A 13,720-nucleotide genomic window follows, 5' to 3' on the forward strand; every position below is an offset into this window, starting at 1 on the left:
GGCTCAAAAGAAAAAGAAAAGAGGGTCCAACAGAGAGAGAGAGAGAGAGAGAAAAGGGCCAACTTTGACAATTTGACACAAAGGCAGCACTGTTGGCTAACAGTGAGAGTCCTGTTTCTGGGAGGGCGCACTGTTCCCCCAGCCCATTTCATGGAACAGTTAGCAAGGCCATGAGCAGCCGGGGACTGGTGGACTGGTGGACTGGTGTGATAGCAGAGGCCTACTGGGACAAACCTGGGCCTGTCTAGCCCACTGTCACGTCTGTCTCTAGCACTCTGTCCCTTTGAATCCTACCTACAGTACAACACAATTACACAAACAAAATAAAGTAGGTCCTTTATTACATTGAGTTTTACAGTGACAGTGCACATTAATCAACATTACTGCAAGTGCGCCAGTTTTAGCTAGCCGGCTAGTTCAGCTCTCTCTGTCCGTATCAGATCCGCATCCCTCTGTCCCTAGGAGTTCTCATGCAGAGCGGGCCATTGTGAACCACAGGTGTCCCTGCCATACAGCACCACATCACATGGATGGAGAGTGCGAGATAGGGAGAAAGAAGGCAGGTGGGAGGGAGGGAGGGAGGGAGGGAGGGAGGGAGGGAGGGAGGGATAGGGTGTTTTGGGTGCTGAGGTTGGTGTGCTTCTGAATATACAAGAGCAAGAGGATGCAATGTAGATGTCTGGATCACTATTTACTCCATGTCTGAGAATGAGATAGGAAAGCTGTTGATGAATCCAATCAATGAATGTTGATAGTATTGTAGCAAATTTGAGGGTTGTCTGACCGGGAGTCTGACCAGGCCCCTGTAACTGTCTGTCCAACGTCTTAACTGTTAAACCAAGAGGTCCAAACCTCTTGACAAAGTCGCAAGGTGTTGTACAAAGGTTACTGCAGTATTTTATTTCAAATGAAATTTTTCAACATCTTGAATGTACAGAATGTGGCCATACATCTTTTAGTAGTGATGGGCGAAAAAAATCGGTACAGTTGCATATCGAGATATTATTTTTGACGATACGTCATTATCGTGTTGTTTTGACAGTATCCCAACATCATTTTTGCTCTAGTTGGCTGCACCTGCACCAAAACGGCAGTATATTTCCTTCATAGCCTGTTCTCCATCTTCTTTTTAAATGGGGAGCCAGTTTGTGTTCTGCACTTTTATTTCCATGATTTATCAAATCTTGTTTTCTCATGTCTCTCTCTTGTCCCTCTGCAGCAGACATGTGGGGAGAAATCTGTTTGGAACTGTTTGGAATCGCAATAAAATCCCAGTATCGAATCGCAATACATATCGTATCGGCACCAAAGAATTGTGATAATATTGTATTGTGAAGGTCCCTGGCAATTCCCAGCCCTATCATTTAGCCATATGTCATGTGGGTCAAGCTGAAGAGGTTGAACTTTGTTTCAGGCTACTGAAGAGATGTTATTGTCAATGTGTGACCGACTTAACCGGATTTAAGCAAAACATCGCAGCCCATCATTAATGAAGAGAAGTAACATTGAAAACAGCCTGGTCCTCAACTTGAACCTCAGGTATGATCCATCACCTTAAACCCTGGCCTGGCCTGCAGGATACTTCATTTCCTTTAAAGTTCCTGTCCAGAACAGCACTGTGTGTGAGAACGTATTTCCTCCGATGGGGAGGCTATCAAAGAAAACGGTCACAGCCTGGGTTTGATTTAACAGTAGTGGGAAAGAAAACCCAGAAATATGACTTCCTCAGAAAAACAGAGAGAGATTGAGAGAGGGAGGGAGAGAGAGAGAGGGAGAGAGAGAGAGAGAGAGAGAGAGAGAGAGGAAGAGAGGGAGTGAGAGAAAGATGGAGAGAGAAAGAGAGAGGAGAGAAGGATGGAGAGAGAGACGTCACTTCTTCGGAAATAGAGAGAGGCGAGGAAGGAGGTATGGAGAGCAAGGAGAGAGAAAGAGGGGAGAGAGAGTGAAAAGAGAGAGAGAGAGATTCATCTCCAGTCCCGACCACAGAGTGGGCTTAAAGCAGCTAGTAGGTGGGTAATGTCAGCAGGCTCCAGGCATCCAGCCCTACCCTGTGTCCTGGCCCGTCCTGTAGTGTGGTAGTTTGGTTTGGACCAGGCTGCTGCCATTGCTCCTAGCCCTGCCTAGCCTACCGGGGTCTGGGAGGACAGAACCCAGCATTTCCCACATCACTCACAGCCCTCTGATAGGTGGTCACGGCCAGGGTAATGACAGAGGGAGAGATTTAGTATTAAAGTCTCCATTCCTCTGCTCCCTCCCTCTATTCCTTCCTTCCTTTCCACTGCTCCTGGCTGGCTGACGTCAGCCTGTTAAATATGGGGATGAGAGCATAGCATGATGGGTCATGGGAAGGGACCTGTCTGTCATCTACAGCTCTATGTGCCTGTCTGCACTATACAGATCTATGTGCCTGTCTGTGATACACATTTCTATATGGAAGAGTAAGGTAGTCCTATCTGTAACATACTGCTCTATGTGGAATAACCGTGGCTGTAGTTGTCACAGGGACCAGATGCATACAAGGATATCATCACCAGAGATTATTGTCATTAAAGGGCTTATAGCTGCCATATTCATGAATGGCTCTTAATTGAATAGGTATAATGTTTATACGGCAGCAGTGTTTTCCAGGATGGCTTCCTGGGTGTATGACAGAGGTTGTGTGAATGTTGAGGATGTAGGCCAACCCCTGAGTCTGTCTAGTCCCTGGAGCAGATCCCTAACTACTACTACTCCACACACTCTAATGGCTGAAGTACAATAAGGGGGTTCTCCCAGTTATTTGTATGACAAATGTAGAATGCAGTAACACATGTTGAGTCAGTTCACTGATGAACTGACGTGCAACTTCGTGCAACAGAGAGTGATCTATGTCAAGCGTCATTTGAGGACACACGGACCTGGATGGGGGGACTTCTGTTTGGAAATGTCAAGCAGTCACAGCGAGCAAAACCCCTTTAAATGTCTCCCTCCGGTTTGCAAACTTGACCGTACAATGCGGAACATTCCCGACAACAAAAGCAGCTGCATGCACCTGCGTTCTGGGATCATCACACCACGATTGAGATCACAGTGCAGTGAGGCCGGGGGCCTCCGCCTCACGTGCCCTGTGACCTCCTCCTGCTAATGTAAACTAATTAGGCTCCTTTGCTCTGATAGGAAAGGAAGGACTGACTGGCTCGGTCCGGAACGCCAAGCTACCGCTCAGCTCAATCGGACTCCCATCTGGAGCATGTCATTCCAATACTGCCTCCTGATCTCACGTTTTCAAAAGAGAGGAGCGCAGGCCTTGAAGAAGAGAGGGGGATGGAGGAGAGATGAAGGGATGGATGGGTGGCGGGACAGGATGAGGGTGAGTGATGTGTCTGTTCTCCTCTGCTCGCCTCTCACAGTGAGGCAAACGTTAGCCGCAAACGTCAGAGAGAGAGAGAGAGAGAGAGAGAGAGAGAGAGAGAGAGAGAGAGAGAGAGAGAGAGAGAGAGAGAGAGAGAGAGAGAGAGAGAGAGAGAGAGAGAGAGAGAGAGAGAGAGAGAGAGAGAGAGAGAGAGAGAGAGAGAGAGAGAGAGAGAGAGAGAGAGAGAGAGAGAGAGAGAGAGAGAGAGAGAGAGAGAGAGAGAGAGAGAGAGAGAGAGAGAGAGAGAGAGAGAGAGTGGTCAGTCAATACCAGCCTAACGGTAGTCTGGCTGAGGAGGGGAGGCTCTCACAGAGGGCACTTTGTCCGCCGTCACTTAGCGCCAATTACCGCCCGTCAAAATAGTTTTTCTGTCATTGGGCGACGTGTTAATCGGACCAGGGCTGGGTGTGAGGAGCGACCAGGATCGACCCTGTCCACACACACCAGCCTGGGGTCAAAGGTTAATAGGGCCCCTCTGATGTGGCTGATCAGATCAGTCAGGACCAGATGGACGGCCGGAATGCTCGGCGAAAAGGTGCGAGGGAAGGGCAAACAATGCCCCTCCCACTAACGAAGAGGACCCAGGTGAGAACAGGCTAGCCAATCTCAGGACTGAGTGAGAACTCAGAGAGCAGCCATTAAAAATCCTGCATAAAAAATGAGGATTATAATTCTGTGGTTAAGAACAGGGTCCTTTTGTAGATGTTGAAAGGTCACTAGGTGCGAGGACCTCTGTGGGTTTCCCCATTCTCAGTCTGAGAGCAGAGGGATGGAGGGCCTCATAAAGAACCAGACCAGCAGGAGACACGCCAGCCTTAGTCAGACCGGGAAGGAATCTATCTATCTATATCCCCCAAGTGATGCCTTCATTATATTACATCTCTCCACGTGTGTGCCTTGTCGGGGTATGTGACACAAGCAACCAAAACTTAATTCACCACCACTGTAGGAAAATAACCAAACTACCCAGATGCCTCGGCTCAGAAGATCCAGAATGCTCTGCCAGAGTGCTCAAGATGTTTTTAAAGAAAAACACTCCCGCCACAGCAGAGCTGCATAAACCCAAACACATGCAAGGCTGTGGGACAATCTATCCACATATAAACACTCTCGAAATACTCCCAATTACTGGTGTACACACACACACACACACAATCACTCCTCCCCCACACCCCACACCCTACAGCCTGACACCCCTCACCCAGTCACAGCCTCAGAGAATAGGCATGTTCCCTTGGAAAAGCTCCCCAGAGTCTGGATCCCAGCTTCAAGCTCTTCATGTTGAAACAAGGAAGGTGATTGAACTCCAAATTGGATTTGCTTAATCTGCATCGAGTTTGAACTTCCTGTGTAAACAACAGCGTGTGCAGATGCCGGAAATGAGCGCGGTCGGGCCCGGGGAACGTAAATGCCCTCGGTTGACTTTGGCAGCGAATCAGACGAGGTGGGCGGGAGAAGGAGGTTGTAACAGGCTCTGGAGGATTTCCCATTGTTACCCAGGGTTCAAATGTGACTTCCTACACCATCTAGGAGGGTGATGGAGAGGAGGAGGATGATGATGGTGGGTGACATGGAAGGTCACGAGAGGGGAGAAGTTACATAAAAAGTCAAGCGTTGATTATTATGACTACATCACACAACTACAGAGTTTGGAGTCATTGAACAGCTCTGAGACAGACAGAAGGACAACTTTGGAAACTTCCATCTTGCGTCCACCCACTCTAGACCAAACAGACAGTACACAGGCAAACCAAAGGAAACAAACACACACATCCTTAGAAGTTGACATTTCTGAGAGCTACAGAACGTCTAGCTAAAGAATCAAATCAAATGTTTTTTAAAGCCCTTTTTTACATCAGCCGATGTCACAACGTGATGTACAGAAACCCAGCCTCAAACCCCAAACAGCAAGCAATGCAGATGTAGAAGCACTGTGGCTAGGAAAAACTCCCTAGAAAGGCAGGAGCCTAGGAAGAAACCAAGAGAGGAACCAGGCTCTGAGGGGTGTCCAGTCCTCTTCTGGCAGTGCCAGGTGGAGATGATATGTAACAGCACATGGCCAAGATGTTCAAATGTTCATAGATGACCAGCAGGGTCAAATAATAAGAATCACAGTGGTTGTAGAGGGTGCAACAGGTCAGCACCTCAAGAGTAAATGTCAGTTGAACATTCCATGACCCTGATTAACAGCACTCAACACTCTGCACAACAACAGTAGTTAATTTCAATGTCTACAGTTTTTTGGGGAGGGGGTGCATGCAGAGAGCTGTAAATGAGAATATAACTTTTTCCTTGATGAGATCTGTCTCCTCCATAGCAGCAGAAGGACATCATGTGGCCCTCACAGAGCTCCTCATTGGGGGATTGTGGAGGGGGGAGGGGTGTGGGGGGGGTCTAGGAGTGTGTGAAGTGTGTGTGCGTGCGTGCGTGCGTGGCGGAGGAGATGGTGGGGTCACGCGGTGTTAATTCCAATCCTGTCATTTCCGTGGAGCAGCGTGACAGTGTGTCTCCTCCGCTCCCAGATTAGAGTGTGGTAGATTGATTCACACACACACACGTAACCAAACACACGCACGCACGCACACACACTCACACACATACACACATTCACGTACATACACACACACACATACATGCACACACACGCGCACGCGCGCACGTACTCACACTCAATTGCACAAAAGTGTGTGTGCGGATGTGTGTGAGCGTGTGAGTTGACTGCCTTGTTTCCTTACCCTAACTGGGAGGTGAGGCGAGATTGTGTACAAGGAGACATTTTATGATGTCTGTCACCACAGAAACAACACACAGCCGTCACACCACTGAGTTATAACCTTTGATATCTGTCCTTTTCTTTGATACTGACGAGCGGTCAGGATGCCCGTGTTCCAATTATTACGTTTTATGGTTTCATTGAAATGTGCATCTAGTTTTACACATGCCTGATGACTTTGATATATCTGTGGACTTGAAAGAGCAAAAAAAAAGAAAGAAAAGAGAAGAGAAGAGAAACAGTAAAGGATGGAAACAGAAACACGAAGGCATAACAGCAAAGAAAGAAAAGAAAGAATGTGAGACTCAAAGAAAGAGAAAAAGAAAGACAGAGGAATGGAAGCCAGAAACAATGTGAGTCAAAAAGAAAGACAGAGGAATGGAAGCCAGAAACAATGTGAGTCAAAAAGAAAGACAGAGGAATGGAAGCCAGAAACAATGTGAGTCAAAAAGAAAGGGACCAAAGACCTAAAAGAAAGAACTAAAAAGACACAAAGAAAGAGAGAGGGGAGAGAGAGAGGGAGAGAGAGAGAGAGAGAGAGAGAGAGAGAGAGAGAGAGAGAGAGAGAGAGAGAGAGAGAGAGAGAGAGAGATGTGGGCAATTCATGTGCACCCTCCTCCATGCAATCGTGGGCCAGCACACCTGCTACTATTCACTTTAGAGGAAACAGACAGTGTGTGAAGAGCCAGGCAGTGGAGTGGAGAGGAGAGGCGCTTGGCCCGAGGACAAAACCGCGCCACAGAGCCAAATTAGAAACAGGAAGGGCTGTGGGTAAAGGCGCCGATTAAAAACGCACTCCCCACATGGACTCAATATACTGCAGGCCTGATCCCTCTGTAGAAACCCAAAACCCAACAACACTATTTCATACTTCCCAGTCAACAGGACAACCAGCCCAACTCCATTTGCACAGTGACAGCACAGGGATGTTTCAGTCCAAAGTCAACTCTCAGTCAAAATGTTGATAAACTGGGACTAAATGCTCCTCTTAGTGATGGGGAAGGGTTTCTGAAGGACATTCCCTTTGTTTGTTTGTTTGTGCTGGAATCTTTGCCAAAGTCAGTTTATAAAAAATGATGAAGTTGTGTATTGATATACGACTGTGTCATCGCAGCCAGAAGGATGTGGATCAGATGGGGACATGGAATGCTTTTGTCAATGCTTCTACAGTCTTCACATTCAATTGGAAAACTTTAGCTTATCATTTTTGGTCAAGGCATTTTTTTCCCCCGTGTTTATTTAATATGTCTGACCATGACACTAAATGGGCCATTTCTATTGGCAGTGACAAAGACTGACACTCAAGCATTGGCCTCGTCAGCCACACAAGGCACTGCTCAACCAGCAAGCGTCTGCTTGGAGTATCAAATCAAATCAAATCCAAAAAATATATTTTATAAAGCCCTTCTTACATCAGCTGATGTCTCAAAGTGCTGTACAGAAACCCAGCCCAAAACCCCAAACAGCAAGCAATGCAGGTGTAGAATGCATTCTTCATCCTTTGTAATGCATTCCCTGTAAATCTGATAATGTTTGCGTTATTTACCAGGAATTAGTGGGAAAGTACCCGGTTATTCCCACTAGATGTTGCTGTTCCTGCTACTCCCACAAGTGTTCATCCATTTTGTCCTTCTCTTGTTTTTATTAAATAGATCAAAGCATTTTCCTTGTCAACTTTGGGCAGAGAACCAATAGTTTTGGCTCATAAAAAATTGGTTTGATCCTCCAAGAAATCAATTCAGTTTGTTTTTCTCTTTGGCTTAATCTGTATCCAGGAAACGTCCCCCTCTGTGTGTGGTTTATACTCCCTTCAAAAAAGGTCTGGATTAGTTGGACCAGTCCTGGTGAACAAGCAAACCATTAGGTTACAGCAGTTCTAATCTAATGGTTTCAATGTTATGGTCTCTAAACACACACTGTATGGTGTTTTGCAACGGCAATGATATTGAGTTAGGTTGGGTTTAAGGTCACTCATATTTAATCATTTCATTGACTGCCATGCAATGCTTTATAATTGCGTTATTCGATTAGAGTTTTCCCCACATTTCACACGCTAGCCCATTTCTACATCAAAGTTTTGGGATTGTAGGAAAAGTATTCATATGACAATTGCACCATTAGGGATAGCCCTCTGAGAGTTGCCATTTGTTGGGCTATTCAAGGAGTGTTGGGTTGGAGCATTAGGTTGCTAAGAGAAGGACAAACTGAATTGCTTTCATGGAGGACTCGCTTGACTCGTGAGGACGACTACATCATTTATTTTCATCATGAGCAAAAGCTATTGGTTTTCTGCCCAAAGTTGCATACTAAATGTTGTGATTTATTGAATTAACACAAGAGACCAGCAAAATTGATCGAAGGGTGTGGCAGTAGTAAGAACAGCAGCATCTAGTGGTCAAAACGTGGTACTTCCACACCCATGATTAATGCAAGCGACTCTAATGGCTAAGTTCTCTGAACAGCGGGGAAAACATCCCCAGATTCACAGGGAATACATTACATAGGATGAAAAGGCAATACTCCAAACCGCAGCTCCATACTACTTGACAGTCATAGACAACTGATACTGTATACTGGTTGTTGGGGTTGGATTGGTGTGGAATGTGAGGATTCATGGGTGTCTTTTGGCACTTCTATTGGATTTCTCATGTCTTACTCAATGATAGGAAACAGTTTGGTTCAAATCAGATGTTGGGTACTATATATTATGTTAATCCTATAAATTGAAATGGACAATTTGGGTGAAATCAATTCGCTTAATTTCTCAGAGATCAAATTACATTTCAACAACATAATGTCGAAGGAACGCTAATCTTTTCGGTTTCTAACTACAGAAAGTATTTCAGAACAATCTGTGATGGTGGGCGTCGTGGCTTGCTGAAATTGTGTGGAGCGACTCAAGGCCATGGTTGGTTGTGAGTGACCTGTCATGTGGTGCATCTGTCCAGTGTCTATCTCTGGCATGTCTCAGCAGAGATTCCCTCATTAGTAGAAGAGTAGATAGTGGAATGGAGTCAACAAACTTCACAAATTCAAATCCAGTCTCACACAAGCATGCAGTATTACTCACTAGTAGCGGATGAGGTGAGTTCCCCGCTATCTAAAACTCTTTGAGCACTCGTAAAAACTCTATAGGAATCTAATCAAATCCAATTGTGTTCGTCCCATGCCACTAAATCAACAGGTGTAGAACGCACAGTATTGCCATTAAAATGACAAACACTGAAGCTACAATTCCATTGAGGAAGAGATCATGTTTCTGTCCGTATGGGACCTAACCACTCCTCTGCTCCTCTCTAATTGCTATTTCCCACAGAAGACTATTAGTGCTGCTAACCCTGTTAACAGGCGGCTAGCAGGAGCCAATGAGGCAGAACCCAGTGAGAGAGAGAGAGACAGGAGGACTGGAACAGAGACCACCGACCAGCCCAGAGGTCTCAGTGTGAACGAACCAGAAAAGGAAATTGATATTGATATAAGCCCGCTGCCCTATTCTCCTGACCTCTGACGTTTACCAGCTTTCTCTTCCGCCAACGGGTTTGCCAAGGCATTTCCTGCCAGCTCACGTACTCTGTCCACTTGGAGAAAAAGAAGAAGAAAAATAGACCATGTTAAAAAAGCTGGTTGTGAGGGGGGGAAAGCAACCTGTCTCTCATAGGCCAGGATCAGGGGGGGGGGAGTATGTTCTCATTCTCATACAATATTTCCATTTGCTCATGGGTCCGTCCAAGGAGTATGCTTCCCTCAATCTATCATTTTCACTGCGGTCTCGAACGGTAGAAAACTCCAGCGTAATTATTCCTGCAGATATTGAGGAGGTTTAGTGGAGAATTCCCCTCTCTCCTGTAGCTACCTGAAAGAAGAGAAGCCTTGCTCTTAAAGATGGTGTTGTTAAAAAGTGAAGGTCAGTGAACCACAGAGTGAATCTCACACTTTTCCAACATAATTGAACAGATTTCTCTCATTTACATGGTATCTGTGAAAGAATGAGAGCACAATAATTCAGTCCCAACTTTCCTGTTCCACGTACTGCACTCTACCTTTCTGTCCTCCTCCCTGCTGGATATTTTTCTCTCTCCTCTCCTCCTCCTCTCTCTCCTTTCCTCCCTCTCTTCTGCCCGGCCTGATGTAAGAGGTCATCACTAAAGCCATGAAGGGCTGTATTCACACAGGGTTTACCGACTGATGTCTGGGCCAAACGCACTGATGCAGAAACACAAACACACACACACACACACACGCTGGGCCAGACGGGGAGTGTGCTCAGTGCGACTCCAGGAGGAAAATCGGCCATTACATCACCCAGGGGACAGCAGGTGCAGGGCCGGGACAGGAGAGGAAGTGACTCACAGGAAGTGCAGTGAGGCAGACTTTGCTGTGTGCCGTGTGTGTGTGGCAAGGCAGACTTTGCCGTGCCACTGACAGGCAGGCTGTGGAAGAGAGAGTGTGAAGGAAGGGGTGAAGGAGTGTGTGTTCCACCTCAGAGGGAGCAACTTGGCCTGGCGGCCGTGGAACTTGGTACTTACATAAACAACAGCCTCTCATCTCCTTCCGCAACCAGGGTTACCACTCACAACCAGCTCTGAGCTCAAGTGTTAAAGCTACAACTTACTGTACATTGGGTTAGTTAGTACCAAAAGTACTGCTTATTATGAGTATAGTTTTGCTTGTGATATACTAGCTTTCATGCCATGTTTCTCTAATATGTTTTACTTGAGCGGTACATCATACCGTATAGTGGGGTATTTTAAATCCCCACAGAGCCATTTTGCATACCGTCTAAAATATGATTTTTTTTCTAAAGCTCTTGCTGCGTGCTACTCCACTGCTTATAACTAACTATAAATGAACTATCTAAGATTAACTATCTAAATGATATCCAGCTCAGGGCTCCAGCTATGCATTTGGTTTGCTAAGAGGCTAAGTGGCTTCTTGGTTACAGCTTATACTACTGTAAGTAGCCTTTTGAGATAGTTGTATAACTTTATGAGCTATGTTGTCTGTGGAGGAGGATGGGGAGGGGGAGAGGAATGTGATGGTGTGTCCTCGACCGCAGCCGCCTGGCCGTTTATACAAAGCGTATTATGTTAATGAGAAGAGTGTGGGGAGTGGATTCCTCCAATACCACCCAGGATAACACAAGCCAGTCCTCTGCTCTCCACATCTGGTCCAGACCCCACGGTAAATCTGCTCGAAGACACATCGGGCCAGGACCAGGTTTTTCTCATGGACCACCAACTGAGGGCCGTAAACGTTGCTTCACAACAGGTCCATTTCAGAGCCATGCACAGGGAGACAGAGTAGACAGAGATAGACAGATTCTGTAGAATGGCGCCGGAGGGGATGGCTGACATTTTATGTGCTCCTAACCAACTGTGCTATTTTGTTATTTTTTCCGTGTTGTTTTTAACTTATTTGCAACTTATTTTGTACATAATGTTGCTGCTACTGTCTCTTATGACCTTTTCTTTAACGAGTCCAATGCGAAGGATATACTGCTTTCTCGGGAACGGGCCCAAATCCCCGTCATTAGTGTGAAGAAAGATGGAGAAGAAGGGGGTGAAGGTCGAGGCTGCCTTCTGAGATTTCGTAGGCGAGCGAGTAAACTCCCACTACCATCCGTTTTATTGGCCAATGTCCAATCATTGGAAAATAAAATGGATGACCTACGATCAAGATTATACTACCAACTACCAAATATCTTATGTTTCACCGAGTCGTGACTGAACGACGACATGGATATATAGAGCTGGTGGGATTTTCCATGCACAGGCAGGACAGAGAAGCTACCTCTGGTAAGACGAGGGGTGGGGTTTTGTGTCTATTTGTCAATAACAGCTAGTGCACAATGTCTGATATTAAAGAAGTCTTGAGGTATTGCTCGCCTGAGGGTAGAGTACCTTATGATAAGCTGTAGACCACAATATCTACCAAGAGAGTTCTCATCTATATTATTCGTAGCCATCTATTTACCACCACAAACCGATTCTGGCACTAAGACCACACTCAACCAGCTGTATAAGGCCATAAGCAAACAAGAAAATGCTCATCCAGAAGCAGCGCTCCTAGTGGACGGGGACTTTAATACAGGAAAATTTAAATCCGTTTAACCTAATTTCTACCAGCATGTCACATGTGCAACCAGAGGAATAAAAACTCTAGACCACTTCCCCCGCCCTCCATTTGGCAAATCTGATCATAATTCTATCCTCCTTATTCCTGCTTACAAGCAAAAACTAAAGCAGGAAGTACCCGTGACTCGCTCAATACGGAAGTGGTCAGATGACTCGGATGCTACGCTACAGAACTGTTTTGCTAGCACAGACTGGAAAATGTTCCGGGATTCATCAAATGGCATTGAGGAGTATACCACCTCCGTCATCGGCTTCATCAATAAGTGCATCGATGACATCGCCCACACAGTGACCGTACATCCCAAACAAAAGCCATGGATTACAGGCAAAATCCGCATAGAGCTAAAGGCTAAATCTGACGCTTTGAAGGAGCGGGATACTAATCCGGACGCTTATAAGAAATCCTGCTATGCCCTCAGACGAACCATCAAACAAGCAAAGCATCAATACAGGATTAAGATTGAATACACCGGCTCTGAAGCGCGACGGATGTGGCAGGGCTTGAAAACTATTACGGACTACAAAGGGAAACCAAGCTGTGAGCTGCCCAGTGACGTGAGCCTACCAGACGAGTTAAATGCTTTTTATGATCGCTTCGAGGCACGCAACACTGAAGCATGCATGAGAGCACCAGCTGTTCTGGACGACCGTGTGATAACGCTCTTGGTAGCCGATGTGGGCAAGACCTTTAAACAGATCAACATCCACAAAGCCACAGGGCCAGACGGATTACCAGGAAGTGTACTCAAAGCATGCGCGGACCAACTGACAAGTGTCTTCACTGCCATTTTCAACCTCTCCCTGACCGAGTCTGTAATGTCTACATGTTTCAAGCAGACTACCATCATCCCTGTGCCTAAGGAAGAGAAGGTAAACTGCCTAAATGATTATCGCCCCGTAGCACTCATGTCAGTAGCCATGAAGTGCTTTAAAAGGCTGGTCATGGCAAACATCAACAGCATCCTCCCGGATAACCTAGACCCACTCCAATTCACATACATTCCCAACAGATCCACAGATAATGCAATCTCAATCACATTCCACACTGCCCTTTCCCACCTGGACAAAAGGAACACCTATGTGAGACTCCTGTTCATTGACTACTGCTCAGTGTTCAACACCATAGTGCCCACAAAGCAAAGGACCCTGGGACTAAACACCTCCCTCTGCAATTGGATCCTGGACTTCCTGACGGGCTGCCCCCAGGTGGTATGGGTAGGCAACAACATGTCTGCTACACTGATCAACACTGGGGCCCCTCAGGGTGTGTGCTTAGTCCCTCCTGTACTCCCTATTCACCCATGGCTGCGTGGTCAAACACAACTCCAACACCATCATTAAGTTTGCTGACGACACAACAGTGGTTGGCCTGATCACCGACAACGATGAGACAGGTCAGAGACCTGGCAGTGTGGTGACAGT

This window comes from Oncorhynchus mykiss, chromosome 8 (genome assembly GCF_057628025.1).
Source record: "Oncorhynchus mykiss isolate SJ-2025 chromosome 8, ASM5762802v1, whole genome shotgun sequence".
Taxonomy (NCBI): Eukaryota; Metazoa; Chordata; class Actinopteri; order Salmoniformes; family Salmonidae; genus Oncorhynchus; species Oncorhynchus mykiss.